A 26,482-nucleotide genomic window follows, 5' to 3' on the forward strand; every position below is an offset into this window, starting at 1 on the left:
CAACCCAAGCAGAAAGTGAAGAAATGTTTTGGTGCGGACCAGCAAGGTCCGAGGGACTCATCCAGCAAGGAGGAGTGAGGGCACGTCTGGAGCAACCAGGAAAGCCCAAGGAAAGTCAGAGTTACCTTCTCAGGGACCCACAAGTAGACGGACAAGGGATCGCAAAGGTGCATCGAGAGGAATCACAAAATGGCAGCCCACGGAACACTCAGAGTGGGTAGGTTGACAATCTTCAGTGAGGTCACTGCTTGATGTCTGGGCTACGAATAACCCAATGCACAGCCTCAAGGAAGGTTGAGAAGCTGATGCTCTAGCAAATGTGCTGGGTGTCCAGGGATTCAGGTTCCAAGGTACTCACGGGGGCTACGGGTCTCAGCTTTGCTGGGGACTTGGGTCACCCTCGGGGAAGTCGGACTTGTGTCTGTGGCTGAAGCATCCATTTTGTGATGCTAAGGCTGTATTAAGTTTTTACCGGGTATACCAGTACTGCCATGTCTCACCCTCTAGAAGGGTGGGATCATACTCCCACACCAGTTACTGGTGTGGGGGTATGATTCCAAGGTGTTTGACATCAAACACAACATGTTTCCGTGCAGCCAGACCAAAGTTAGCATTTACCATTTGGTTATAATGCACTTAAGAGTATATGGTCAGGCTGCACCACTGACAACCCCGGAGATAGATTCCGAAGGCTGCAGGGGTGCTCTGCTCATGCATGATCACCCTCTCACATATAACCAAGCACCCTGCCTTCAGGATTGATAAGGCCTGCCATAGGGGTGACTGGTAGGTTTCTATGTGCAGTGATAGGTGAGATATAGTGAACCTACATCTCTGTAAGGGGTGCATGTACCACCTTACCCAGGCTGCAGTAGCAGTCCTGTGGTGTCATTTTGGATGGCTTTCCAGGGGTGGCACAATACATGCTTCAGCCCCTGGTAGGCCTCTGGGGTACCTCTGCCCTTGGTACATAGTATACCATATACTAGGGACTCATAAGGGTACCCCAGAGTCCAATCTGGAGTGTACCTAAAGTACATGGAATCATTTTAGAGAGGAAGCAGCTAGGCTGGGGTCCTGGATAGCAGGGCCCCAGCCAGACTAAAGTCGAAAAACAATGAAACATCAGCAAAGAGTGGAGGTAACCATAGGAAGCAGACCCTACTCTCCTACACAACCCCCCCCCCCCCCCAAATGCAGGGACATTAAACTAACCTTGACCAGTTGAGTCTTCATGTTCTAAGTCAAAATATCCGGAGAGTCCATCTGCATTGGCATGGTTTCTCCCAGGTCTATGTTCCACTGTATAGTCCATCCCCTGTAGGGAAATGGACCACCTCAAAAGTTTGGGGTTTTCACTCTTCATCTGTTTTAGCTATAAGAGGTGCTTATGGTCTGTCTGAACAATGAAGTGAGTGCCAAACAAGTATGTCCTCAACTTCTTCAGAGCCCAAACCACAGCAAAGGCCTCCCTCTCAATGGCTGACCAAAGTTTCTCTCTGGGGGTCAGCCTTCTGCTAATAAAAGCTACTGGCTGAACCTGACCTTCATCATTCAACTGTGACAGTACAGCCCCTACCCCCAACTCAGATGCATCTGTTTGGACAATGAACTTTTAGGAGTAATCAGGACATTGTAGAATGGGGGCAGTGCACATGGCCTGCTTCAGGTCATCAAATGCTTTTTGACAGCTAACTGTCCACTGAACCTTTTTGGGCATTTTCCTAGAGGTTAAGTCATTCAGGGGTGTCACTATTGATCCATACTCCTTGACAAATCTTCTGTTATACCCAGCCAGGTCTAAGAAGGCTCTCACCTGAGTCTGGGTAGTTGGAGCAACCCAGTCCATGATGGTCTGGATTTTGCTCTGTAGTGGTTGAACCTGGCCTCCACCCACAAGGTGACCCAGGTACACAACCTGACTCTTCCCTATCTGGCACTTAGTAGCCTTGATAGTTAGACCTGGCTTTTGCAGGGCCTCCAAAACATTCCTTAGGTGGACCAGGTGATCCTCCCAGGTGGAGCTAAAGACAGCAATATCATCTGGATATGCTGCACTATAGGCTTCCAGACCTGTGAGAACTGTGTTCACCAACCTTTGGAAAGTGGCAGTTGCATTTTTCAAACCAAAGGGCATTACCACAAATTGATAAAGCGCACCAGGGGTAGAAAATGTAGTTTTTGGCTTTGCATCATCAGCTAGTCTCATCTGCCAGTAGCCAGCTGTTAGGTCAAATGTGCTTAGATACTTGGCTGAGCCCAAAGTGTCTATCAGCTCATCTGCCCTAGGGATTGGATGGGCATCAGTCCTAGTGACTGTATTGGGGCCTCTGTAGTCCACACAAAACCTCATCTCTCTCTTGTCATCTTTCGTGTGAGGTTTAGGTACCAGGACTACTGTACCAGCCCAAGGGCTATCTGAGGGCTAAATAACTCCCAGTTCCAACATTTTCTGGACTTCTGTCCTGATTCAGTCCCTTACATAGTCAGGTTGCCTGTAAATCTTACTTTTAACAGGCAGACCCTCCACAGTGTCCACTTCATGAGTGCACCAGGTGGTCTCACTTGGAGTCAGAGAAAACATGTGTCTGAACTGATTGAGCACCTGTCTACAATCAGTTTGCTGCTGGGCAGTGAGGCTGCCTGCCAAGGCTACACCATCTATTGACCCATCGTCAGGGTTCTGAGAGCAGGTCAGGGAGTGGGTCACTCTCTTCCTCCTGTCCCTCATCATTTGCCATGAGCAAGCCCATGTCAGCCCTGTCCACATATGGCTTCAGCCTGTTGACATGGAGCACCCAATGGGGGCTCCTGGGAGTTCCAAGGTCAACCAGGTAGGTAACCCCTCCCTTTTGCTCAAGAATGGTATGGGGGGCCACTCCATTTGTCCTGGAGGGCTGCTGGGGCCACAGTCTCCAACACCCACACCTTCTGCCCTGGCTGGTAAACAGTCAGCACAGCCTTTTGGTCATGCCAGGCTTTCTGTAATTCCTGGCTAGCCTCAAGGTTTTTGGATGCCTTTTTCATGTACTCAGCAATCCGGAAGCGGAGACCAAGTACATAGTCCACTATGTCCTGTTTAGGGGGTTTGAGAGGTGTGAGAAGTTGGCCTGGCATATGCTGTCCACTAGTTATCGGGGACACCTTGCACCAGTCCAATTCGACTCTTAAGGTGATAGGTTAAAAGACAACCTTTAAAGAAAGCTATCCTAGTGGTAGCTGTGGAGAGCAGCCTTCAGGCTAAGTATTGAAGGAGTGTTAAGCTTATTGTTTTACCATGGATAACCTCTTGAATGACCAAATGAAAGAGTAGTCCACACAGGTATATATTCAAAATATATGTATTTATTCTAAGAATAATCCCACTAGTCTCTTTATGAGGCTGGAGGCAAAGATACAATTCAAACAAGCATTGATAGTTACAATAAATAGCACTGGAATCATAGGGCCCCAGTGGGGGACCAAACCATATATTAAAAAAGTGGTATAAGAACCACGACAATTCTACAGACAGTGCCTAGGGCACTTAGGGTCGTTTTCGGTGTCGGGTGGCGATCTGGTTTTCAATGGAAAAACATGAAGAACTGCTGCTAGCAAGAAGCGTTGTCGATGTCGTGCAGATTGAAGATGTAGATCTTGAAGAGGAGGACCTGAAAGCAGAGGGGACAGAGTCTGGGTCACGGCACAGTGACCAGGGGGCTCAGGAGAAAGAGCCTTTCAATGTCAGGTGCTTCCAGGTGGAAGAGGAGTAGATTGGATCAGCTGCCACAGGTTCCAGGAGTGATCAAGGAAGGCCAGCTGCTGGAGGGTGACTGTCCCACGAAGGATGAGGGTCGCTGCGGTGTTAGTGTCCGGATTGGATCCACTAAGCCTTGGCAACCGCAACCCACACAAGAATCAAGAAACAGCTACTGGTGCAGACCCACGAGGTCTGAGCGATGTCTCCAGCAGGGAGACTGAAGAACAAGCCTGGAGCAACCAGGAGAGCCCTTGGAAGTGAAGATTGACCTCCGCTAGGGCCCACCAGTCGAGAGACAAGGGACCGTGGGAGGCAGAAATTTGGCGTGGGTAAAGATGTACCCACGGGTCGCCGGAGTGGGCTAGGGCATCGATCTTTTGCACAGATGATGCTGAGAGGTTGGCTCAATAATGGGCCAAAGCACAACTTCCCCACATGTCGGGTTCGAGTGCTGTGCAAGAGGTGGCTGGTGTCCTGGGGTATTGGGGATCTGGGCACCCACGGGGTCCACAGTGCTGAGCTTTGCTGTGCACACTCACTGGCCTCTGGGATGCTTGGAAACCCACCTCAGGGTAGGTAGAAGTCTTCGATGTCCGTGGGAGCAGTGGAGTTCCAACCGGGTCACTTGCAGTGTTTCAGGTGCCTGCCAAGCAGGGGGGTAACTCCTTTACCCCAAGGGAGATTTCTTCATTGAGCTGTGTGGCAGCAAGTCGAAGGTTCAAGTCTGTGAAGTCCAAGATTAATCTGAGGCTCTGGGGACCCTGCACCCACTTTTATCCAGAAATTAGGGGAGTGTATGAATAAGAGCCCACCAATGAGAGTTCAGGCGGGAAAGGGTGGCTACACCCTCTCCCCTTTGTGTGTTTTCCCACCAGGGCAGGGGACAGGATGCCCCTGAACCGGTTCTAGGCGGTGTTTGCAGAAGTAGGCACTGGAGAAGCCTACGTGCAAGTTTGAAAGACATCCTATGGTGCAACCACCCAGTTCCAATCCACATAGTCTGTCTGGGGAGGTGGGAACACCTCCCTGCAACAAGATCCCTATTGTCCAGCTGCCGTGGCTGGAGTTCTGCCCAGCAACAGGCAGCCAGAGTCGTGTGGGTGGCGGGTAGCATCCATTTTGTACTACGTGTGCACTTTTAAATTGGTGTCTAAAATCTGCCGTTTTTACCATATCACCCCTCTAGCAGGGGGGAATCATGCCCTCACTCCCATGGCTGGATTGGGGGTATGATTCCACGATGTTTGACACCAAACATGACATGGTTCTGTGCAGCCACTCTCAAGTTATCACGCTATCGCGATTACTTATAATGCGGTTAAGAGTATATGGTATGGCTGCACTACAAACAACCCAGCAATAGTTTTACGAAGGTTGCAGAGGGGCCCTACTCAGGTAGGGGTTCCCCCTCACACATATCTCAGCACCCTGCCTTGTAGGATTAGCAAGGCCTGCCTTAGGGGTGACCTATGAGGATATATGTGTTGTATTAAGTGGGATACAGGATACCTATATCCTTGTAAGGGGTGCAAGCACCACCTTACCCAGACTACAGTAGTGGTCTGGTGGTGTCAGTTTGTATGGCTGTCCCAGGGGTGGCACAATAAGTGCTGCAGCCCCTGGTAGGCGTCTGAGGGACCCATGCCCTGGGTACCTAGGGTACCATCTACAAGGGCCTCATAGGGTGTCCTCAGTATCCAATTGGTATGTACCTAGGGTACTCACATCGGTTTAGAGAGGAAGCAGATGGGCTGGGGTCCTGGATAGCAGGGCCACAGCCTGGCTAGAGTCAGAAAACAGTCAAAACATCAGCAAAAAGTTGGGGGCAACTATGCAGTTGATGCCACTCTCCTACATAACCCCCCCCCCCCCAAACGCAGGGACATTAAACTAACCTTGACCAGTTGAGTCTTCATGTACTAAGTGGAAATATCTGGAGCGGCCATCTGCATTGGCGTGGTTGCTCCCAGGTCTATGTTCCACTGTATAGTCCATCCCCTGTAGGGAAATGGACCACCTGAGTAGTTTGGGGTTTTCACCCTTCATCTGTTTTAGCCATTGGAGGGGCTTAAGGTCTGTTTGAACAAGGAAGTGAGTGCCAAACAAGTATGGCTTCAGCTTCTTCAAGGCCCAGACCACAACAAAGGCCTCCCTCTCTAAAGCTGACCAAGGTTTCTCTCTGGGGGTCAACCTTCTGCTAATAAAAGCCACTGGTTGATCCTGGCCCTCTTCATTCAGTTGTGATAATACAGCACCTACCCCCACCTCTGATGCGTCAGTTTGAACTATGAATTCTTTGGAGTAGTTGGGGCTTTGGAGCACCGGAGCAGAGCACATAGCCTGTTTTAGGTCATCAAAAGCTTTCTGACAGCTGACAGTCCACTGAACTTTCTCGGGCATCCTCTTAGAGGTTAAGTCATTTAAGGGGGTCACAATGGATCCATATCCCTTTACAAATGGAGGAGTGTGGCTCAATGGTTAGAGCGGCAGACCCTGAAGCAGAGTTCTGGCCAGGGACCAGGGTTCGATTCCCGCCTCGGCAGGGCTCGGGCTCAATTTCCTCGGACCTGTCTATTCTCGCCTCGGTGCCTATTCTAATCACGGGCCCCACGCTGCAACTCTGGGCAATAGCTTGCTTAGCCTCCACACCGGCCCCAACAGCGCTAAGGATGCCTGGCTTCACCCTGGGGGTGCCCAGGAGTGGACACTTCACAGGGAAAGCCAGGAGGGGTTCCACAGCGGTATGAGTATCAGCGCCAGGAAACCGCAAAAGGCGACACCGCAAGGTGGCCGTCTGGTGACAGTGCGCTCCAGAAGTACCTTGACATTTACATTTTACATTTACATTTACAAATCTTCTGTAATAACCAGTCAGGCCTAAGAAAGCTTGGACCTGAGTCTGGGTTGTTGGAGCAACCCAGTCCTTGATGGTCTGGATTTTGCTCTGTAGTGGTTGAACCTGGCCTCCACCCACAAGGTGACCCAGGTACATAACCTGACTCTGCCCTATCTGGCACTTAGTAGCCTTGATAGTGAGTCCTGCCTTTTGCAGGGCTTCCAAAACTTTCCTCAGGTGGATCAGGTGATCCTCCCAGGTGGAGCTAAAGACAGCAATATCATCTAGATATGCTGCACTAAAGTCATCCAGGCCTGTGAGGACTTGGTTCACCAACCTTTGAAAAGTGGCAGGTGCATTTTTCAAACCAAAGGGCATTACAATAAATTGATAGTGCTCACCAGGGGTTGAAAATGCCGTTTTGGCTTTTGCAGATTCAGCTAACCTTATCTGCCAGTAGCCAGCTGTCAGATCAAATGTGCTCAGATATTTGGCTGAGGCCAATTTATCTATGAGCTCATCTGCTCTGGGAATGGGGTGTGCATCAGTCCTAGTGACTGCATTGAGTCCTCTGTAGTCTACACATAACCTCATCTCTCTCTTGCCATCTTGGGTGTGAGGTTTGGGTACCAGGACTACTGGGCTAGCCCAAGGGCTATCTGAGGGCTCAATAACTCCCAATTCCAACATCTTTTGGACTTCTGTCCTTATGCAGTCCCTGACATGGTCAGGTTGCCTGTAGATCTTATTCTTCACAGGCAGACTGTCCCCAGTGACCACTTCATGAGTGCACCAGGTTGTCTGTCTTGGAGTCAGTGAAAACATATGTCTGAATGACTGGAGAACTTGTCTGCAATCAGACTGCTGCTGGGCAGTGAGGCTGCCTTCCAAGCCTACACCATCTACTGACCCATCATCAGGGTTGTGAGAGAGCAGGTCTAGGAGAGGGTCACTCTCCTCCTCCTGTCCCTCATCAGTCGCCATGAGCAAGCCCATGTCAGCCCGGTCCACATATGGTTTCAGTCTGTTCACGTGAAGTACCCTGTGTGGACTGACTTCTGGGAGTGCCAAGGTCCACCAAGTAGGTGTCCTTTCCATTCTGTTCCAATATGGTATGGGGTCCACTCCATTTGTCTTGGAGAGCTGCTGGGGCCACTGGCTCCAACACCCATACCTTCTGTCCTGGCTGGTACACCACCAGTACAGCCTTTTGGTCATGCCAGGCTTTCTGTAATTCCTGACTTGCCTCAAGTTTTTTTGTTGCCTTCTTCATGTACTCAGCCATCCGGGAGCGGAGACCAAGTACATAGTCCACAATATCTTGTTTAGGAGGTTTGAGAGGTAACTCCCATCCCTCCTTCACTAGACAGAGTGGCCCTCTGACAGGGTGGCTAAACAAAAGTTCAAAAGGGCTGTAAAAAACCCACTTCAGTGGCACCTCCCTGTATGCAAAGAGAAGGTAGGGCAGAAGAACATCCCATTTTCGCCTAAGCTTTTCTGGGAGCCCTTTGATTATACCCTTTAGGATCTTGTTAAATCTTTTAACAAGCCCATTGCATTGAGGATGATAAGCGATGGTGAACCTGTAGTTAACACCACACTCCTTCCACAGTGCCTTGAGGTAACTACTCATAAAGTTGGTTCCTCTGTCAGACAATACCTCCTTAGGGAAACCCTCCCTGGAAAAGATTCCCAGGAGGGCTCTTGCCACCACTGGTGCTGTGATGGTTCTAAGGGGAATAGCTTCTGGGGGCCCGATTCACAGAACTAACTTAAAACAAAATCCTAAACTTACTACCATTTTCGTATTCACAGAAGGCACTTACTCATTTTGGTATTCATAGAAGGCACTTACTCACTTCGGTATTCACAGAAGTTAGGAGTCCTAACTTTAGGACACCTAAATGCCTTCTGTGAATACCGAAAGTCTTACAATTAGGATTTTTCTCAGTTTAGGAGTCCTAAAGTTAGGACTCCTAACTTTACTACTACTAAACTGAGAAAAATCCTAATTTTAAGGCTTTTGGTATTCACAGAAGGCATTTAGGAGTCCTAAAGTTAGGAGTCCTAACTTTACTTCTACTAAATTGAGAAAAATCCTAATTTTAAGGCTGTTGGTATTCACAGAAGGCATTTAGGAGTCCTAAAGTTAGGAGTCCTAACTATACTACTACTAAACTGAGAAAAAGCCTAATTTTAAGGCTTTCGGTATTCACAGAAGGCATTTAGGAGTCCTAAAGTTAGGAGTCCTAACTTTACTACTACTAAATTGAGAAAAATCCTAATTTTAAGACTCTCGGTATTCACAGAAGGCATTTAGGAGTCCTAAAGTTAGGAGTCCTAACTATACTACTACTAAACTGAGAAAAATCCTAATTTTAACCCCTTCAGTGCCACGCCCTTTCCCCGCCCTGTGCCGGGCGTTACATTAGCGGGCGGGGTTCATGACGAGATAGTCTCGTCATGGGCACAGCGCAACCGTGCTCCATGACGAGACTATCTCGTCATGGGCACTGAAGAGGTTAAGACTTTCGGTATTCACAGAAGGCATTTAGGAGTCCTAAAGTTAGGACTCCTAACTTCTGTGAATACCGAAATGAGTAAGTGCCTTCTGTGAATACCAAAATGAGTAAGTGTCTTCTGTAAATACCAAAATGGTAGTAAGTTTATGATTTTGTCTTAAGTTAGTTCTGTGAATCGGGCCCTGGGTATCTGGTGGCGTGATCCACTACCACCAGAATAAACCTGTGCCCAGATGCTGTTGGTGGGTCAAGGGAACCTGCCTTGCCACTGTCCTGGCAGGTAATGCAAGAGCTACAAAAACTCTTACAGTCCTCACTCATCTGAGGCCAATGAAAGTGAGGGACAAGTCTGTCCCAAGTCTTATTTTGGCCTAGGTGTCCTGCTAAGGGAATATCATGGGCTAGTGTGAGCAGGAAACCCCTACACTTCTGAGGTATGACCAACCTCCTGGCTGCACCAGGATTGGGGTCTCGACCCTCAGAGTAAAGGAGTCCATCATCCCAATATATCTTATGGGTTCCACCAGCATTCCCAGCAGCCTCAGCAGCAGCCTGCTGTCTGAGGGGTTCAAGAGTGGGGCAGCTCTGCTGCTCCAGGTTCAAGTCTGCCCAAGAAGGTCCCCCTGTCCCCAAGAACTCAACCTGATCAGGTTCAAGTTCATCTGAGACAGTTCCTTCTTCAGGTGTCAGATCCTCTTCTGCTACAAGAGTCCCTTCAGACTGATCCTGGGGGGAAGGCACTGCCTTACCCCTGCTCCTCCTCCTCTTGGGAGGTCCTTGGTCCATTTTTCCAGGATCCAAGGACTGTTCCGTTTCTGTCAGCTTAGCGTTTGACCTTGTCAGGGCAAACACTTCTGCAGGGATACCCAGCATTGCTGCATGGGTAGTCAGCTCCACCTCAGCCCATGCTGATGTCTCCAAATCATTCCCTAGCAAACATTCTACTGGTAGGTCTGCACTCACCACAACCTTCTTTAGGCCAGTTACCCCTCCCCAAGAGAAGTTAACAACTGCCAGAGCATGGTTAGTACTGACATTGCTCGCATTGGTCACTTGGTAAGTTTCTCCAAGTATGATCTGGCTAGGGTCCACAAGGTCCTTAGTTACCATGGTGACACTAGCCCCTGTGTCCCTGTATGCTAGAGGCTCCCTTCCATTTATCCTAGGCTGTTGTTTGTATTTGCCCAAACCACTGGGACTCACAAATAGGGACAGGTCCCCATCACAAACCAACACAGCCTGAGTAGGCATTCTGACTAGGCCAGAGTCCTCTCCAGATCCTAGGGTCAACCCTACTAAACCCTTGTTCTGTGTACCACCACCTATAGCTGGACTAGGGGGAACAGGTACCTTAGGGGCAGGGGTAGTGCTACTTGTGGAGTCTTTGGCCTTATTACAGTCTGAGGTCCAATGGCTTTTCTGCTTACAGATTTTACACCATGGCTTCCTTGGCTGTTTAGCTTTGTTGGATTGGGAATTATCAGATGCTGCTTTTTGGGGGCCTGTTGAAGACTGCTGGTCTTTTCCCTTTTCCCCACTCTTCTAAGAGTTTTTGGCATCTTCCTTTTTAGTTGCACCCCCCAAGGGCTGGACCTTTTGCTTGATCCTGTTTCTGACCCACTTGTCTGCCTTCTTTCCCAATTCTTGGGGAGAGGTCAGATCTGAGTCCATCAGGTGCTGATGCAATGGTTGATGCTGGGTTCCTTGTCTTTGTGAAAACCTACCTGGCAAGTTGCATTCCTTGGCCCTGACTACCCGTGGATCCTGCTGCCTGCCCCTGCTCCCTTGCTGCCCGAAGCCGCTCCGGTCTCCCGCCGCCGCATCACCATTTCGTGCGGCCGCAGAGGGGAGACCGGACTACAAGACCCAGGAGCTCTAGCGGTCACGAACCACGTGACCTAGAGTTGCGCGCCAGGAGGCGCATAAAATCACGTCGCCGCTGCGGCAGAGCGGGTTCCTTGTCTTTGTGAAAACCTACCTGGCAAGTTGCATTCCTTGGCCCTGACGACCCGTGGATCCTGCTGCCTGCCCCTGCTCCCTTGCTGCCCGAAGCCGCTCCGGTCTCCCGCCGCCGCATCACCATCTCGTGCGGCCGCAGTGGGGAGACCGGACTACAAGACCCAGGAGCTCTAGCGGTCACGAACCACGTGACCTAGAGTTACGCGCCAGGAGGCGCATAAAATCACGACGCCGCTCCCGCGTCGCGGGATCGCGCTCGGGTAGCGCCGGGAGAAGCCCGGGACAAGGGCGGGACCATCTGTGGCCGTCCGGGGCCGACAGAGGCTGGGCTGGGCCACCCCCTATGGTCGTCCGATTACATGGACTTGCAGTATAAGTAAGACTGGGTGGAAAATTAACTATTTTCGCTTGTGTCTGTGAGCTTTGGGTTTGTTAGGAGGATGGGGAAAACTGTGCCTATTAGTGGACCCCTCCGGCCTAATACCAGACAGAATACATCTACATCTACCAATACTCCTCTCCCAAGTCTAACAGCCATAGACCGCATGCTCCAGAAAACCATCGGGGTTGTTGCATCAGCAATAGAGAACACAGAAAGACGCCTCTCACTCCCTATTGGCTGTGCCCTTCCTGTATTGCCGGTCGATTCATCTACTACTATGGCTAATTCTTGCGACTCCATGTTGTTGACCTCACAAAATCCCTGAGCCTTTAACAGTGACTCATATTGCACAATCTGATTTGTCGCCTAGGGCAAGTAGACTTTCGACCACACCGGTTCTTCAGGGACAGGACTCAAGTATAGATTTTCAACCATCTAATGATATCATTGATTTAGATGGCAATATTACTAATTTGTCGCCTAATGTTTCACAGTCGGCCTCGACTCATGTTGCTATTTCACCGGTCAGAACCAGAGGGCAAAAGGCCAAAAGCAAGTTAAAGCACATCGAGAAAGATCAGTCTGTATATAAGCATAGGGGTAAAACCTGCAGGAATTATCATAAAAAGGCAGGCAACCTTTTTGGTCGTAAGGGGGAATTACCTGTAATTCAGTCAAATGTTCCTGATGTTCAGTGCGATGATATTGCACATTTGGTTGGCAAGGATACTTTTGGGAGAAAATGGAAATTTTATTTTCGACACGTATAGGGCCTATTTTAGAGAAAATTTGTGATTTAGAAGTACGGATGGACTCCATTGAACAACATATAACACAAATTCCCCACTTAATTAAGACTACTCAATCTTTACTGGTTGCCCCTCAAACGGAACCCACTATAAATATACCCGCATCTAGAACTGATTCACACATGACTGTGGGTGTTACGGACAAATCAAGAGGTCCAGTTATACACCATTTAGCCCCTAGTACTTTACCTCATAGTACCAACAATACCAGTTGTAATTTAACTGTTGGGGGAAGTCACGAAGGGAATGGTATAGCTTCGTTGGAAAAAGCTGCCACCCCTATGGAAGGCACCGAGAAGCTAGGAGGCTCAATAACAGATCAGCCAAGGGGCACATGTCAATCTGAAGATTTTAGAAGAAATAATGTTCCTCCTGTCATGAATTTGCCACCCGAGTGCGGAGCATATGTCGCAGTTTTGTGTAATGTCCCCAGATTACGGAATGGGCAACTTGAAACACATGTTTCTCTTAAAAATAAAACCCTTTATTGGCTAAGTAAAAACTGTGGGTTCTCAATTTTAGATGCAGACCAGATCTTGCTTACTCAAAGAGTGGGTTGGATAGGTCCTACACCTAAAGGGTTTGAAGGGGACTGTGTTATAATTAATTTTGGATCACCTTTTTGGGTTCATAAAGTTTTATCTAGAGCCCCCCTGCCTTCCAGTTGGGAATATAATACTACCCTCTTGCCACTTGCCTATTTCTACAAATTCCCTGTTTTCAATAACTCAGTTTTTGGGCATAGGGTACCTCGCGTTAGGAACAAGTGGCTGCCTATGGTACCAGCTGCTAGTTCTGTGTTTTCCCCCTTACCACTCTATAACAGGTTTCAATGTCTGACACAAATGGAGGATAATAATTGACATGGAACTTTAATAGGTAATATAGAGGGAAATACGGATAAGGGGATTACGGCGAACCCTAACATATCTATGAGGCAAAGTGAAGTCATTATTAACCGTCAGGATCTTATTATGATGAATGGGTTACCGGTTATAAATGACTCTAGTATGCCTGACATCCCAACAGCTAGCATACTTAGAGAGCCTATTACGAATATAGAAGTACCTACAAATAGGCATAATGATAAGATCGCCAAGATTCAAGTAGGGTATTCATTAATAACCTGGAATATTGCAGGTCTTGGAAATAAATTAGGTACTCCCTTCTGGCTAGATTTTATTAACCGTGGAAGTGACATAATTTGCTTCCAAGAAACATGGAGTACAGATTGTGTCACTGTGGAAGGTTATACCTCATATTGTGTTAATGCGACACCCTCTTCAATGGGTAGAGCCAAGGGTGGACTCTTGTTGCTCATCTCAACTAAATTGGTTGGATGCAAAATTATTTCTTATTCCTCCATTGACAGTTATAGTCAAGTTTTGCACCTATCATTCCCTGTTGGAAAGGATTTGGTTCTAATTAATTTTTACAATAATAATTTTCGCAGGGATAGGGGAGCTTGCTTAGTTTCACTGGAAAAAGAATTGGATAAGGTATTAAATATTTCACCTAAGCTGACTGTTGTTGTGTGGGTAGGTGATTTTAATATCCAAGCTTGTCCCACCACATTTATTAATTCTTGTGGCTATATGAAGTCTTACTCAACCACCGCAGGGACTAAGGATGCTATGCTACATTTTCCACACTGTGATTACGGCATGACCCTTAATGCTCTAATGGCCAAACTTGACCTTGAGCTATTGGATTGCACCGAAAGAAAGGGCCATATTAAATGTCCATCATTTACTGGCCTAGATGCAAACAGTAACATTGATCACATCTTATTAACTAGGAATAGTCCATATGTGGACCTTTGGATAACCGAACAGGTGGTTAGCGACCACAATAGTATTTCCATAGTGCTATTGGCATGGGGTAACAAACTGACTAACAATGATTATACAATTACAGATATTCTCCCTATCAGGCCGAACGGTACGAGAATTAAATGGGATGGCGTAGACCCATATAAGATCCAATCGGTTGTGGTAAATAGTTGTAGAGACAGTATTAATTACTGTCTTAGGGATGAGGTTACCCCTGGTAAATTATGTATGGAATTCTCTAATATTAATAGGGTGGTAAGCGATATTTTAACTCGGAAATCCAAAGGCCGAAAACATGTTGGTAAGAAGTGGTTTAACTCTGAATGTACGGAGATATTAACTAACTTAAAGTCAGCTTTAAAGTCCAAGCCCCGTGACCAATTCTTAGTCCGCAAATTACGCTATGCCTATAAACAAGCTGTCCTTGCCCATAAAAAGGCGATGAGAACAGACGCCTGGGACAAGCTAGGCTTCGCAAGTGACACTGGAGATGTAAAACTTTTTTGGGAAATTATAAATAGTCCCTTTTTAAAGGATGATCATATCCCTGAGCTGACATCCTATGTTAATTGCACGGAGTGGATAGAACATTTTTCTAATATTTTTAATCCAGATAAGGTTTTTTTAGATCAGTTTTTATCAAATGATTCTATTTGGCCACTTATGCCATTAATGATTGACGTCGATGAGGTGCGTGAAGGGATGGTAAATAGTAAAGGGGGCAAGGCACCAGGTCCGGATGGTGTCCCGATCGACTTATATAAAGCGGAAATAGATCTCTGGGCACCAATCCTGACAAGAATTTTCAATGCTGCATCTGAGGGGAATTTTCCAAAATCATGGGCTGAATCATTGATTGTCCCTCTACATAAGAAGGGATCACGATCTGAAGCATGTAACTACCGTCCTATTTCATTGTTAGATTCTTCAATTAAAGTACTAAGTAGGGTACTTTTAAAAAGATTGGAAGACTGGGCTGCAGATTCAAATGTACTGACCCCAGTTCAATATGGGTTCAGGAAAGGCATTGGGACGATCGAGCAATGCCTTAATTTGGATTTGCTTATCAACAAATATACTACAGTGAAAGGAGGTAACTTGTTTTTATGCTTCGCTGACTTGAGCAGCGCCTTTGATCTAGTGGACCACTCGCTCCTTTGGTCAGTACTGCTCGACCTTGGAGCCCCGGAGGAGATTGTATTCTTTCTAGCAAGGTTATATGAAAAACTTTCTTGCAGCGTACGCTACGGGCCCACTGGCGAGCGAACTCCCTTCTTTACTGTGCGCAGAGGCATAAGGCAAGGATGTGTTATGGCACCCTTTTTATTCTCTCTTTTTATTAATCAAATTGCATCCATTTTAAATAATATCTCAGCCGATGCCCCCAAAATTGACAATATGGTCGTTTCAGTATTGTTATACGCGGACGACGCAGTCCTAATTTCCCGCACCCCTTTGGGTTTACAACGTCTCATCGATGCTTTTACTCATTTTATAAATGGCAGGAAATTATTGATTAATAAATCTAAGACTTTCACTATGACGTGCGGTAAAAAATTGAAGTCACCATGCTCCTTTTTCCTAGAAGGTTCAAAGATCCAACCTGTTAAGACATTTTGCTATTTAGGTATTCATTTTGATGGCAACGGCAAATGGACTAACGAGCAAGTAAATATTGGACATAAAGTAAATAGGAATTCTAATGGTATTTTTCGTTTTGCAACGAAAATAGGGGACTACAGAATAAAGGACATGGTCACCATATATAATGCGAGATGCGTTTCTTCAGCTCTATATGGAGCTGGATTATGGGGTCATTCCTCTACTGCCCAACTCCAGATAAATGAAAACAGCTTCCTTAAACGTCTGTTATGCGTCCCGGCTGCAGCCTCCACAGACTTGATCCATCAGGAAACTGGCCTCAATTATATTTCTGATTTGGCTGCAGTACGCCCCTGTAGGAACCTGGGGTCACCAGGCCCTAAGGGCGGTAACGTGGCGCGAGCCGGTCGGGCAACCAGAGGGCTATGTGTTAAGCAACCATACACCACACGCTTCTCATGGACTAGGGACACACACAATAAGTGACGCCACACCGTTTAAATTATGCAAATACTTCAAGTTTATCCAAGTATAGCTGGTCAGTTGCAGTTCAGGAAGTAACAAGGCGATACATGCATCATAATACCATCCATCAGTAAATACGGCAATCTTGGCGATATTTATGCAGTGCTTAACCTCATTCAGACACCCACGGCAGTTGGCTAAGTGCGGGTGATTATAGCGCTGTGCGCACGAAGTGAGACCTTTCCCTGAACAGGCCGTCTAACACAGCACGATACTCGTAATGGGTGACATCGGGTACATTAACATGGAGCCTGTGGAACTAAGCGCTCCTCGTAATCGATGGTCCCTAATCCTGTGAAGCAAAGCATATAAAACCAAGCGCTACGCGCAATCATTTACCTGTGAATACATTTGAGAGGGCATATAACATCACGCGCTACTCGCGATCATTAGCATGCAAATACTTTCGAGCAGAGCATATAACATACCACGCTACTCGGGATCGTTGGCATATAAATACTTTCGAGCAGAGCATATAACATAACACGCTACTCGTGATCCTTAGCATGTAAGTACTTTCAAGCAGAACAGATAACGTAACGCGCTACTCGCGATCATCGGCATGTAAATACCTTCGAGCAGAGCATATAACATAACACGCTACTCGTGATCATCGGCATGTAAATACTTTCGAGCAGAGCATAGAACATAACACGCTACTCGTACTGGACTCCGAGGCCGTTGCAGCGGAGCCGGTGAAGGGAAAGCGCCTCTCGTGAACAATGTTAATCAGTCCTTCGGAAGGGGGGACACGGACAGGATCCCTCGGCGGGGTCTCTCCGTCGCGCAGGCAGGGGAGGGGATTCCCACGGAGGGGACGACCCGGGCCAAGTGCGGTGCGGTTTCCGGACCAGCAGGGGGCGCACCAGGGGGGATCTCGGCCTCCGGGCTTACCTCCGTCTCGGCGTCAGCAGGCGTCCGTCCTCACGACGTTGGGGGAACTCGGCCCCGACCTTGCGCACCTCCTCACTCGGCTGCGACGGCGGCGACGGGGCCCCGGGCTTCTCCTGGGCCTCGCGACACAGCAGGGCACTCCTCCAGGCCTCCAGGCCGCAGCGGTGAGCGCGCTGGCTTCGTCGTCGCAGGGGGGGGCTCAAATTAAGGATGGGGTAAAGTGCTCAGCGGAGCACGCTGCCGGGGGTCCCAGACCAGGGTAGGAAGCGCGGGGGTCACAGCGCTGGTACCTGGTCGATCCCCGGTGTCTTGGCAATCGGCTTAGTATTTTGTTCACTAGGGTAGCTTGGACACGCAGTCTCAGCTCTGGCATTCAAGGCTTACAGCTCGCTCTTGTCATGCAGTCTCAGTTCTTAAAGTTAGATTTCAGTTCTCAGTTGACAGATGAAGTCTTTTGGCGCAGATGTATCTGGCGCCCTTAAGGGGTTCTGTTACAGGGGTAGGGATGGAGAGGGCGACTAGATCCTTCCTAGTCAGGTTGGCAGAGAGTCTCTGGGTCCTCCTACTACTGGGCAAGATCAGTGGGATTCACAGGGCACCTCACTCACTTAAGAGGCAGTACCTAAATCCTGTCACTCTCAGAGGCATAAGTCCCTGGCTAGGCCCTACCGCCTACACTCCTGGTGGATTCTTCCAGCTCTGCTTCACCCCAATGGCCAACTCACCACAAAAGTTTCCCTCCCACTCTTAAGTAGCCCTAGGTCAGGTGACCTCTAGCCAAGGCGGCAAAAGTAAAACCCCACCTCCCTTCTAGAAGGTTCCAGCTTCTTCCAGGAGCTTCCCCACTCTAACTATGGGACAAAAAGGCGGGCTGGTATCGCAACATTGTTGTGGGTCCCAGCCAGCTCCTGGCAGCTAGGGTGCTACTATGAAAAACGACCACCCTGCAGTAGCAGGGGTCTGTGGCAGCCATCTTGGGAGAAGTAAGCACCTGCACCTTGACATTACAAAAACGAAAAAAATGAGGGAAAAAGGGCCAAGTCCAACAGCCCCCTATTACTATGGCGTGCAATATGGCACAAAAAGGAAACTGCGTTCACACAGTCTGTAATTAAAGACTGCCTTAAGTTAGATCTATGTTACCGTATTCCGTGGTTAAATTACATTACTTCTTGGTATAATATTTTGTTTGGAATTAATATTCATTCAGAGCATATAATACCTCTTTCAAAGAAGGAAATCAAAGACACCTTCATATTGTATAAGATGGAAGAAAGAAGTCAGCAACTTCGGACTCAAAAAACTTCTGTTTTTTACAGGCAGCTTAGCCTTAAGAGTGGGCTTCAGTCGTACTTGGTGGATGTGACTAATAAATCGCACCGATTTGTTTTAGTACGTTTAAGACTAGGCATTGTACACCATCTAGTATCCTTCCCTGTAATAGGGGCAGGTTCCAATTCAAACTGCCCATGTGATAACGTTTCTAAACAGAGTTGTTGCCATTTCCTGCTATTTTGTAAGTTTTATGTTTTCTTAAGGAAGTTTTATTTGAAACCTATCCTTTTAAAATATAATATCCGTTTAACAGCTGACGCAATGAACTTATTATGTTCCCTCCAAAGCCCAGACGTCTGCTTCCATGTTGCATCCTTTATTTTGAAGTGTAGAGCTGCCAGGAAATCCATAATTCTATGATTATGTGAAATGTGTTTTATAATGGCTATCATGTAGATGTGTATAAGTTATTATTATGATTATATGGTGGTGCTCTAGATAGCCTCATGTTTCCACATGCTAACTCACACATAGTTATAATAAACTAGTGTAAGGTTATTCTGTTACGTTTGAACCAGTGCATTAGTTTTACTATGGCATGGGGGTGTTTTTTATCATGCCATGGATTTCATATTTAGGCACACGTCACTTTATTTTGGTATGGATTGATTCCTAGATCATGGAATTCTTGTTCCTTGAGTAACAATATACTAATGTAAATATGTATACCTAAATTTTGTACTATGCACATATTACTTTATTAGCAAGTGGAGTTTATTATTTGTTTGATTTTAAGTTTACCTTGCAACATCTAATAATTTACAAGTGACATTTGTCGGATTTTTACTTTATTTTATTGATGTGTATTTACGTATGGTTCTTTACCAGTCCGTGCGAGATACTGGTCTCGGTTCAGTGATCTATCATTAGTTTGCAATTAAGTCAAATATATGTCATACATTTTTAATGTGTATTATTATGTGTGTTCAGCTTATGTGGTTGTATTTATACTAACCGAATAAAAGCTTTCTTGACTTGACTTGACTTGACTTGGTTGATGCTGACAGTTATTAGGAATCTGCTTCCTCATGATGAGATTGTACAATCCTTGGTAATCATTTACTTTACTGCCATTTAACCAACCTTCCAGAGCCTTGGTAGCACACTCTACAAAGTCTATAAAATCTTGATTTTGTGCTTTCTGGGTATCTCTGAACTTTAACCTGTATTGATCAGTGGTTAGACCAAACCCATCTATCAAAGCACTTTTCAAGATATAATAATCATCTGCATCCTCTTCCCTAACAGAGAGGAGCTTGTCTCTTCCTTTGTCAGCAAAGGAGAGCCATAAGATTTCTGCCCACTGCTCTACTGGGACCCTCTGAACCTTACAGGCCCTTTCAAGTGCAGTGATCCATTTATGGATGTCATCCCCTGTCTGATAGGGGGGCACAATCTTATGCAGGTTCCTATTGTCAGGAGCTTTCTCTATAACTCTAGGGGTATTATTACTGCCACCAGGGGTCTCTAGACCCCACTTTCTTGAAGCTTTCTGAAGCTCCAGGGACTCCCTGTCTAATGCTAACTGTTCTCTCCTGAGCTGAAGCTTAGCTTTCTCAAACTGGATCAGTCTGCATTTCCTCTCTTGGGAGCAGTCTCTTCTCTGAGAAGAGGCAGAGGTCCTTTTGGATCTCTCAGAATGGGCAGACTCCTGTGAGGGGGATCTGTTCCTTCTGTTTGGATCCACCACTCTCCCATTAGGGATGGAGGGGGTACCCCTTGGGCCTCCGCCTCCATGTATAGAGTGGTCTGTTTCTTCCAGGTCAAGTTCATTATCCTCTTCCTGGTCCTCATCAGAGTCCACCACCTGGGTGTCCTCTTCTGTGGGATGCCCACCCAACCTGTCTACCCCATCAGACACTAGAGTCTGCTTGAAGTCTGCAATGAGCAGAATTTCTCTGAGACGTTGTGTGTTGGCACCTTTGGTTGTCTTCAAATGTCTAGCAGTGCACATCTCCCTAAGCTCAGCAAAAGTGAGATTGTCATACCTGTTGACTGGGACCTTTGAAGGTCCTTCCAGGGCCTTATGGGCTCCTGATCCTGAAGACATTTCTAGTGTAGTGGATTGTTGCATCTACCTACACTAGGTGTGGCCTACTGAAACCTTTCTTGAGTTGTAGTCAAGGTGTGCTAAGCCCTCTACACACAACTCCAAGTTCAGTAGAACTTATTGTATTCTAAGCTAAATTTATATGTACCTTTAGTACCAAAGTGGCTTTCACTTTTAGAAATTCAATTTGTTATCTGGTAAAACAATGGCAAGCTTGAATCCAACCGCTGCACACCAATGTGAGAAGTTGGCCTGGCATATGCAGTCCACTAGTTATAGGGGACACCTTGCACCAGTCCAATTCGACTCTTAAGTTGATAGGTTAAAAGACAACCTTTAAAGAAAGCTATCCTAGTGGTAGCTGGGGAGAGCAGCCTTCATGCTAAGTCTTGAAGGAGTGTTAAGCTTATTGTTTTACCATAGATAACCTCTTGAATGACCAAATGAAAGAGTCGTCCACATAGGTATATATTCAAAATATTTGTATTTATTCTAAGAATAATCCACTAGTCTCTTTATGAGGCTGGAGGCAAAGATACAATTCAAACAAGCATTGATAGTTACAATAAATAGCACTGGAATCATAGGGCCCCAGGGGGGGACCAAACCATATATTAAAAAAGTGGTATAAGAACCACAACAATTCTACAGACAGTGCCTAGGGCACTTAGGGTCGCTGGCCCCTTACAAAACCAACCAAGGTAGTGAGGAAGGGGACCCACGGGAGACGCATGCAGTGGTACAAACTACTGTCGGGATCTCTATTAAACCCTATGGGGAATGTCGCGGTTGGAATTTGCAAGAATCTAGACACTTCTAGGAGGAGTTCAAGTTCAAGAGTTTAGAGTTAAGCTTTTGAAGGGCCCACACCCACGAGAGTACCGAGGTACCACTGTTACCTGCCCCAGGGAAGCCGGGTGCATAGGTCGTTTTCGATGTCGGGTCGCGATCTGGTTTTCAATGGAAAAACGTGAAGAACTGCTGCTAGCAAGAAGCGTCGTCGATGTCGTGCAGATTGAAGATGTAGATCTTGAAGAGGAGGACCTGAAAGCAGAGGGGACAGAGTCTGGGTCACGGCACAGTGACCAGGGGGCTCAGGAGAAAGAGCCTTTCAATGTTGGGTGCTTCCAGGTGGAAGAGGAGTAGCTTGGATCAGCAGCCAGGGGTTCCAGGAGGCATCAAGGAAGGCCAGCTGCTGGAGGGCGACTGTACCACGAAGGATGAGGGTCGCTGCGGTATTAGTGTCCGGATTGGATCCACTAAGCCTTGGCAACCGCAACCCATGCAAGAATCAAGAAACAGCTACTGGTGCAGACCCACAAGGTCTGAGCGACATCTCCCGCGAGGAAACTGAAGAGCAGGCCAGGAGCAACCAGGGGAGCCCTTGGAAATGAAGATTGACCTCTGCTAGGGCCCACCAGTCGGGAGACAAGGGTCCGCGGGAGGCAGCAATTTGGCATGCGTAAAGATGCGCCCACGGGTCGCCGGAGCGGGCTAGGGTGTCGATCTTTGGCACAGATGATGCTGAGAGGTTGGCTCAATAATGGGCCAAAGCACAACTTCCCACTCATCGGGTTCGTGTGCTGTGCAAGAGGTGGCCAGTGTCCTGGGGTATTGGGTATCTGGGCACCCACGGGGTCCACGGTGCTGAGCTTTGCTGTGCACACTCAGTGGCCTCTGGGATGCTTGGAAACCCACCTCAGGGTAGGTAGAAGTCTTTGATGTCCGTGGGAGCAGCGGAGTTCCAACCAGGTCACTTGCAGTGTTTCAGGTGCCTGCCAAGCAGGGGGGTAACTCCTTTTCCCTGTGGTACTGTAAATTTCAGAACCATGTTGGTAGCATGGTCCTACCATGCCGATTTTGGTATCAGCGGACCGCAAATGACTAATGCGGTATGTATGAGTGTTTTCGTCACGTTTCCCCGATGAACTCACCGTGTATGCAATACTACATATTAAACCCTCGGGTTCCATTTTAAAACGGTAACCATTTTGTGGTTGCCCTCACATAGGCTGTGCACTGAGGCCATGCCTAGGCCTAAAGGACACGCAATCTTTCTGTGACTTCTTTGTGACCTGTGCAAACTGACTCCGCTGCCCGAGGTCAGTCCTGCCCGGCCGGTTCCTTTTACTGCGGCCTTATGGGATTAGCATCAGGGCCCAACACATCATAAAGTCGTGCATCCCACACGAACCCTGACTAATCTCTTTCACACCTGACTCTGTTTCCTACTTTATGGCTTGTTTTACGAGGAGGAGGTGTCCGTTTTATTGGGGTCTGCTGATATCTGATGAGGGTTCTGAGCCTCGCTGGGTAAATAATTATGTGCTGACCGAGCTGAAATGTGGGATTATCATCATGACTGTGCTCTTTCTTTGAAGCGAAAATATGTGAACGACCACTTGTAAAATAGGGGCGGTGTTGCCCAGAGCGTAATATTCTGTATATAAGAAAAGACTGGTTTTTGGTTGGGAGCAGTCTCCTGAGAACATACACCGTGCTGTACTTCTCGGATACCTGTGATTGGTCTGCAGCCAATAAATACGATCTTTGATTTCATCTAGAAGACTCTGTGTTTCTGTAGTCTGAAACAGGAAGAACTCAAAGTCTTCGGGTGTGTCCCCTGGCACCGCTGGGTTGGTTCTGAAAAACCCAGTACTTCAGTTGGCGCCCAATGTAGGGCGATTTCAGCGGTACCGGTCCAAGCCAGAGGTTCGTGAGGAGCTTCGTGTGAAAATTCTGGAGGAAGGCCGCCACTTCATCGACCCCTGCATGTCGACGTGGTCTGAAAGTCTTTACTGCGAGGTTCTCCGCGTCCCGACGGCTACGAAGGACTGCTGCCCTGACTATCGCCCTGTTTTGGACCCTTGATGATTTGGTAGAGCGAAACGATCTAACGAGTCTTCTGGTGACGTCATCGATACCTCAGTTAAGTATAAGTGGAGCGTCTCCTAGTCCTTAGTTTGGTTCTTAGTTTGGTATCCCTTTGGGATTGCTTTGATTTGGAACTTGCAAGTGCCAAAGCCGAAGGACTCGTGTATTCACAAGATTATCATATTCGATAATCCTTTGACGTTTGAAACTAGACTAGTGAGCGAAGATGCCTGGTTCTAGTATATTTGGAAATTTGTTTTGTTTGGGTTATAATAAGGACTCCCGATTAGAGGATTTGTGTCCGGTTCCTCCAATTGGAACTCCAACTTATGAGCTTTATGTAAAACATGGCGTGGGCCCCATTACGTACAATGAAGTATGGATCGGATACACCAGGAAAGATGGTGATTTAAAATGGCCTCAATATGGTAGTTTCGACACAGAGATTTTGGATAATTTAGAGGTTAAATTATTTAAAAAGAAAGCCCGGCCGGCGATGTTTGATTCTTTCCGCCTATGGCGAAAGGAAGCCAAACAGAAAGAAATCAAATTAGCGAAGAAAAATAAAAGAGAGAAAGGTATGTCGATAATGCAAGCAGCCTTACAGTTTAAAGATAATGAAGAAGAACAAATGAATGAGCAGCTGCGCAGGCAACGTACACTAGTGATTGATAAATGCTACCCAGTTTTGCCGCCCCTTCAGCAAGATGCGTCAAAAGAAAAGGAGAAAGATCCCCTAATGTCACATTTGCTGAGTCCGCCACCCCCGTATGCGCAGAGTGCTACAGCACCTCCGCAACCCTTAAATGTACAGCCTCTAGTTAATTTGCCGCAAGCCTTCCCGCAGCCGCCAGCTCCTCCTCAGCCGGCTCCTATGCCTACGGCGAAGCCCTCTCAAGGGCCGCCGGTTTCGCTACCTATCTCTTCTGCGCTTCCTGCGACTCTACCTAGTACATCAGCTGCCTCTCTCTCGGCACTATTCCTGATACGATCCCTGTACCTGTCTCCGCACCCGTTTTTCTTCCCTCTGTCTTTCCCCCTTTTCTTGCCTCAACGTCACCTTCTACACGACAACGAATAGCTAGTGCGGTCACTAGTTTTATATCGCCTCTCTTCGGGTCATCTAGTACGACCCCTGGTTCACAACGTACGCAGTTGCGTAGTCAGCTGCCAGGTTCTGAAGAGAAAGAAGTATTAGACCGCATGGCACATAAATGGATTGTTTATCCTTCAAGATATGATGTGGAATCTGTTGTAAATGTTTTTCATCAATGGGAAGCACCAAAACAGAGATACGTTTTCGAGAAAATGTGTGAATTCCTCTGTGAGGAATTGGAAGATCATGGTCTAGATTCAAGCCCGCAGGAGTTGTGTCATGTACGGTTCGATTTTGAGAAAGGCACGATTGTGGGACCCGATGTTGATAGACCAGTTACGACATTGTTGTCCTTCAGGACTGGGGATTGTCATCAGTCGTTGTTCGAACAGGAGTTCCCTGTAGGGAAAAAGGTAAAAGCGCGCCAATATCCGATGCGTGAGGTTCCTCCAGTTTGGAGACCTGGTGATTTAAATGCTAATCCACCTGTTCAGCCACATTTTCAGCGTGTTTGGGTACACGTGCTATGGAAGCGAGCTGAAGTAATAGCGCTTAAGCAGACATTGCCTGACCCCCGTAAAAACCCTGCAGGATATTATAAGGAGTTATCACAGACCGCAGAATCGTGTGTCATGAATTTAGCTGACATTGATATGTTGTTCGGGAATGTTGTTCCGCAGCCTTTGTGGGGATTGATTCGTAATGCAGATCATGCTGCAGAACTAGTTGACACATGGGCTAATATCCTTGCTGCAGACACCAGACAAGTTGGTGGTGCCAAGCCTGAGCCCGCGGTAGCAGAACTCCCTGGTAGAATAATTAATTATATGAAAACTTTAATGCCCGCGATGCGGGTGAATTGGGATAAATTATCGGCATGCAAGCAGAAGAAAGATGAGTCAGTGTCCGATTTCTTCACCAGGTTCGAAGAAACTTTTATCGACCATAGTGGACAAGATATGAGTACGGAAGGTGGTCAACGATTATTTGTTGATAAATTTGTGCATAATTTGCTTCCCGAGTTGTGTAAGAAATTGAAAGATTCAGAGAGTTCTTGGGCTGTTTCCTCTTCAGCACAAATACTGGCTACTGCACAGTATTACGAAAATAGGGATAAAGATGAGAAAGATAAAGCAGACAAGAAAACAAAAGAATTAAAAACGAAGGTTCTGTTACAGCAGGCCTAACCACCACGCGGTAGTCAGAGTAACAGCAACCTCAGCAGTTTCAAAGAAACATGCAAAGGTTCGAATATTCCCAACCGCGTGTTCCTGTAGGTCCCAATCAATGTTCGTATTGTAAAGAAGAAAGTCATTTTAAGTATAGTTGCCCTATATTGTTGCAGCGTACGAATAATGCTTATGGCACGAGAGGTAGAGGTGGTCAGCAAGCTCCTAGAGGTAGAGGGCGTGGGAATGTTCCCCAGAACGCGCGTCCTCTTCCGCCTCAAAATACGATGAATAGTTTTGATCAGCAAGCCAATGCAACTGGTAGGACAGCTCATTACTATAACAATGACTATTATGCGGAAGATGAAAATGCGGAAGGTAATGATTACTAGGACAGCCATAGACAGAGAGAGGGAGTTGTTTCAGTGCCAGTGGACCAGAGTGGAACGTATGTCAAGGTGACTACAGCGGGTGTATCAGAGCCTTTTCTATTGGATACTGGTGCTGCAAAGAGTTCTATTATGCACTCAAAACTCCCTGGTGCGCCTTTATCTGGCGAAATGAATGTTTCAGTAGGTTTTTCTGGCGCCCCGGTTAGGAACCCGATCTCTAGTCCTATGCCCCTTTCTGTTGGACCCTGTGAGCTGAAAGCACCCCTTATCCTAACGACAGGATGTGGTGAAAACCTGTTAGGATTGGATTTGTTAAAGAGATTACATGCGACATTATATTGTTCCCCCTCGGGAGTACAACTTACACTGGGTAGGGAAGTGATTTCTCCAATGTATTTGTCGAAGAATAAACTGCCAGCTGAATTGTCGTCTCTTCCGGATGTCCTTTGGGCTTCTGGTCCTAATG

This window comes from Triturus cristatus, chromosome 6, assembly GCF_964204655.1.
Source record: "Triturus cristatus chromosome 6, aTriCri1.1, whole genome shotgun sequence".
NCBI classification, from domain to species: domain Eukaryota; kingdom Metazoa; phylum Chordata; class Amphibia; order Caudata; family Salamandridae; genus Triturus; species Triturus cristatus.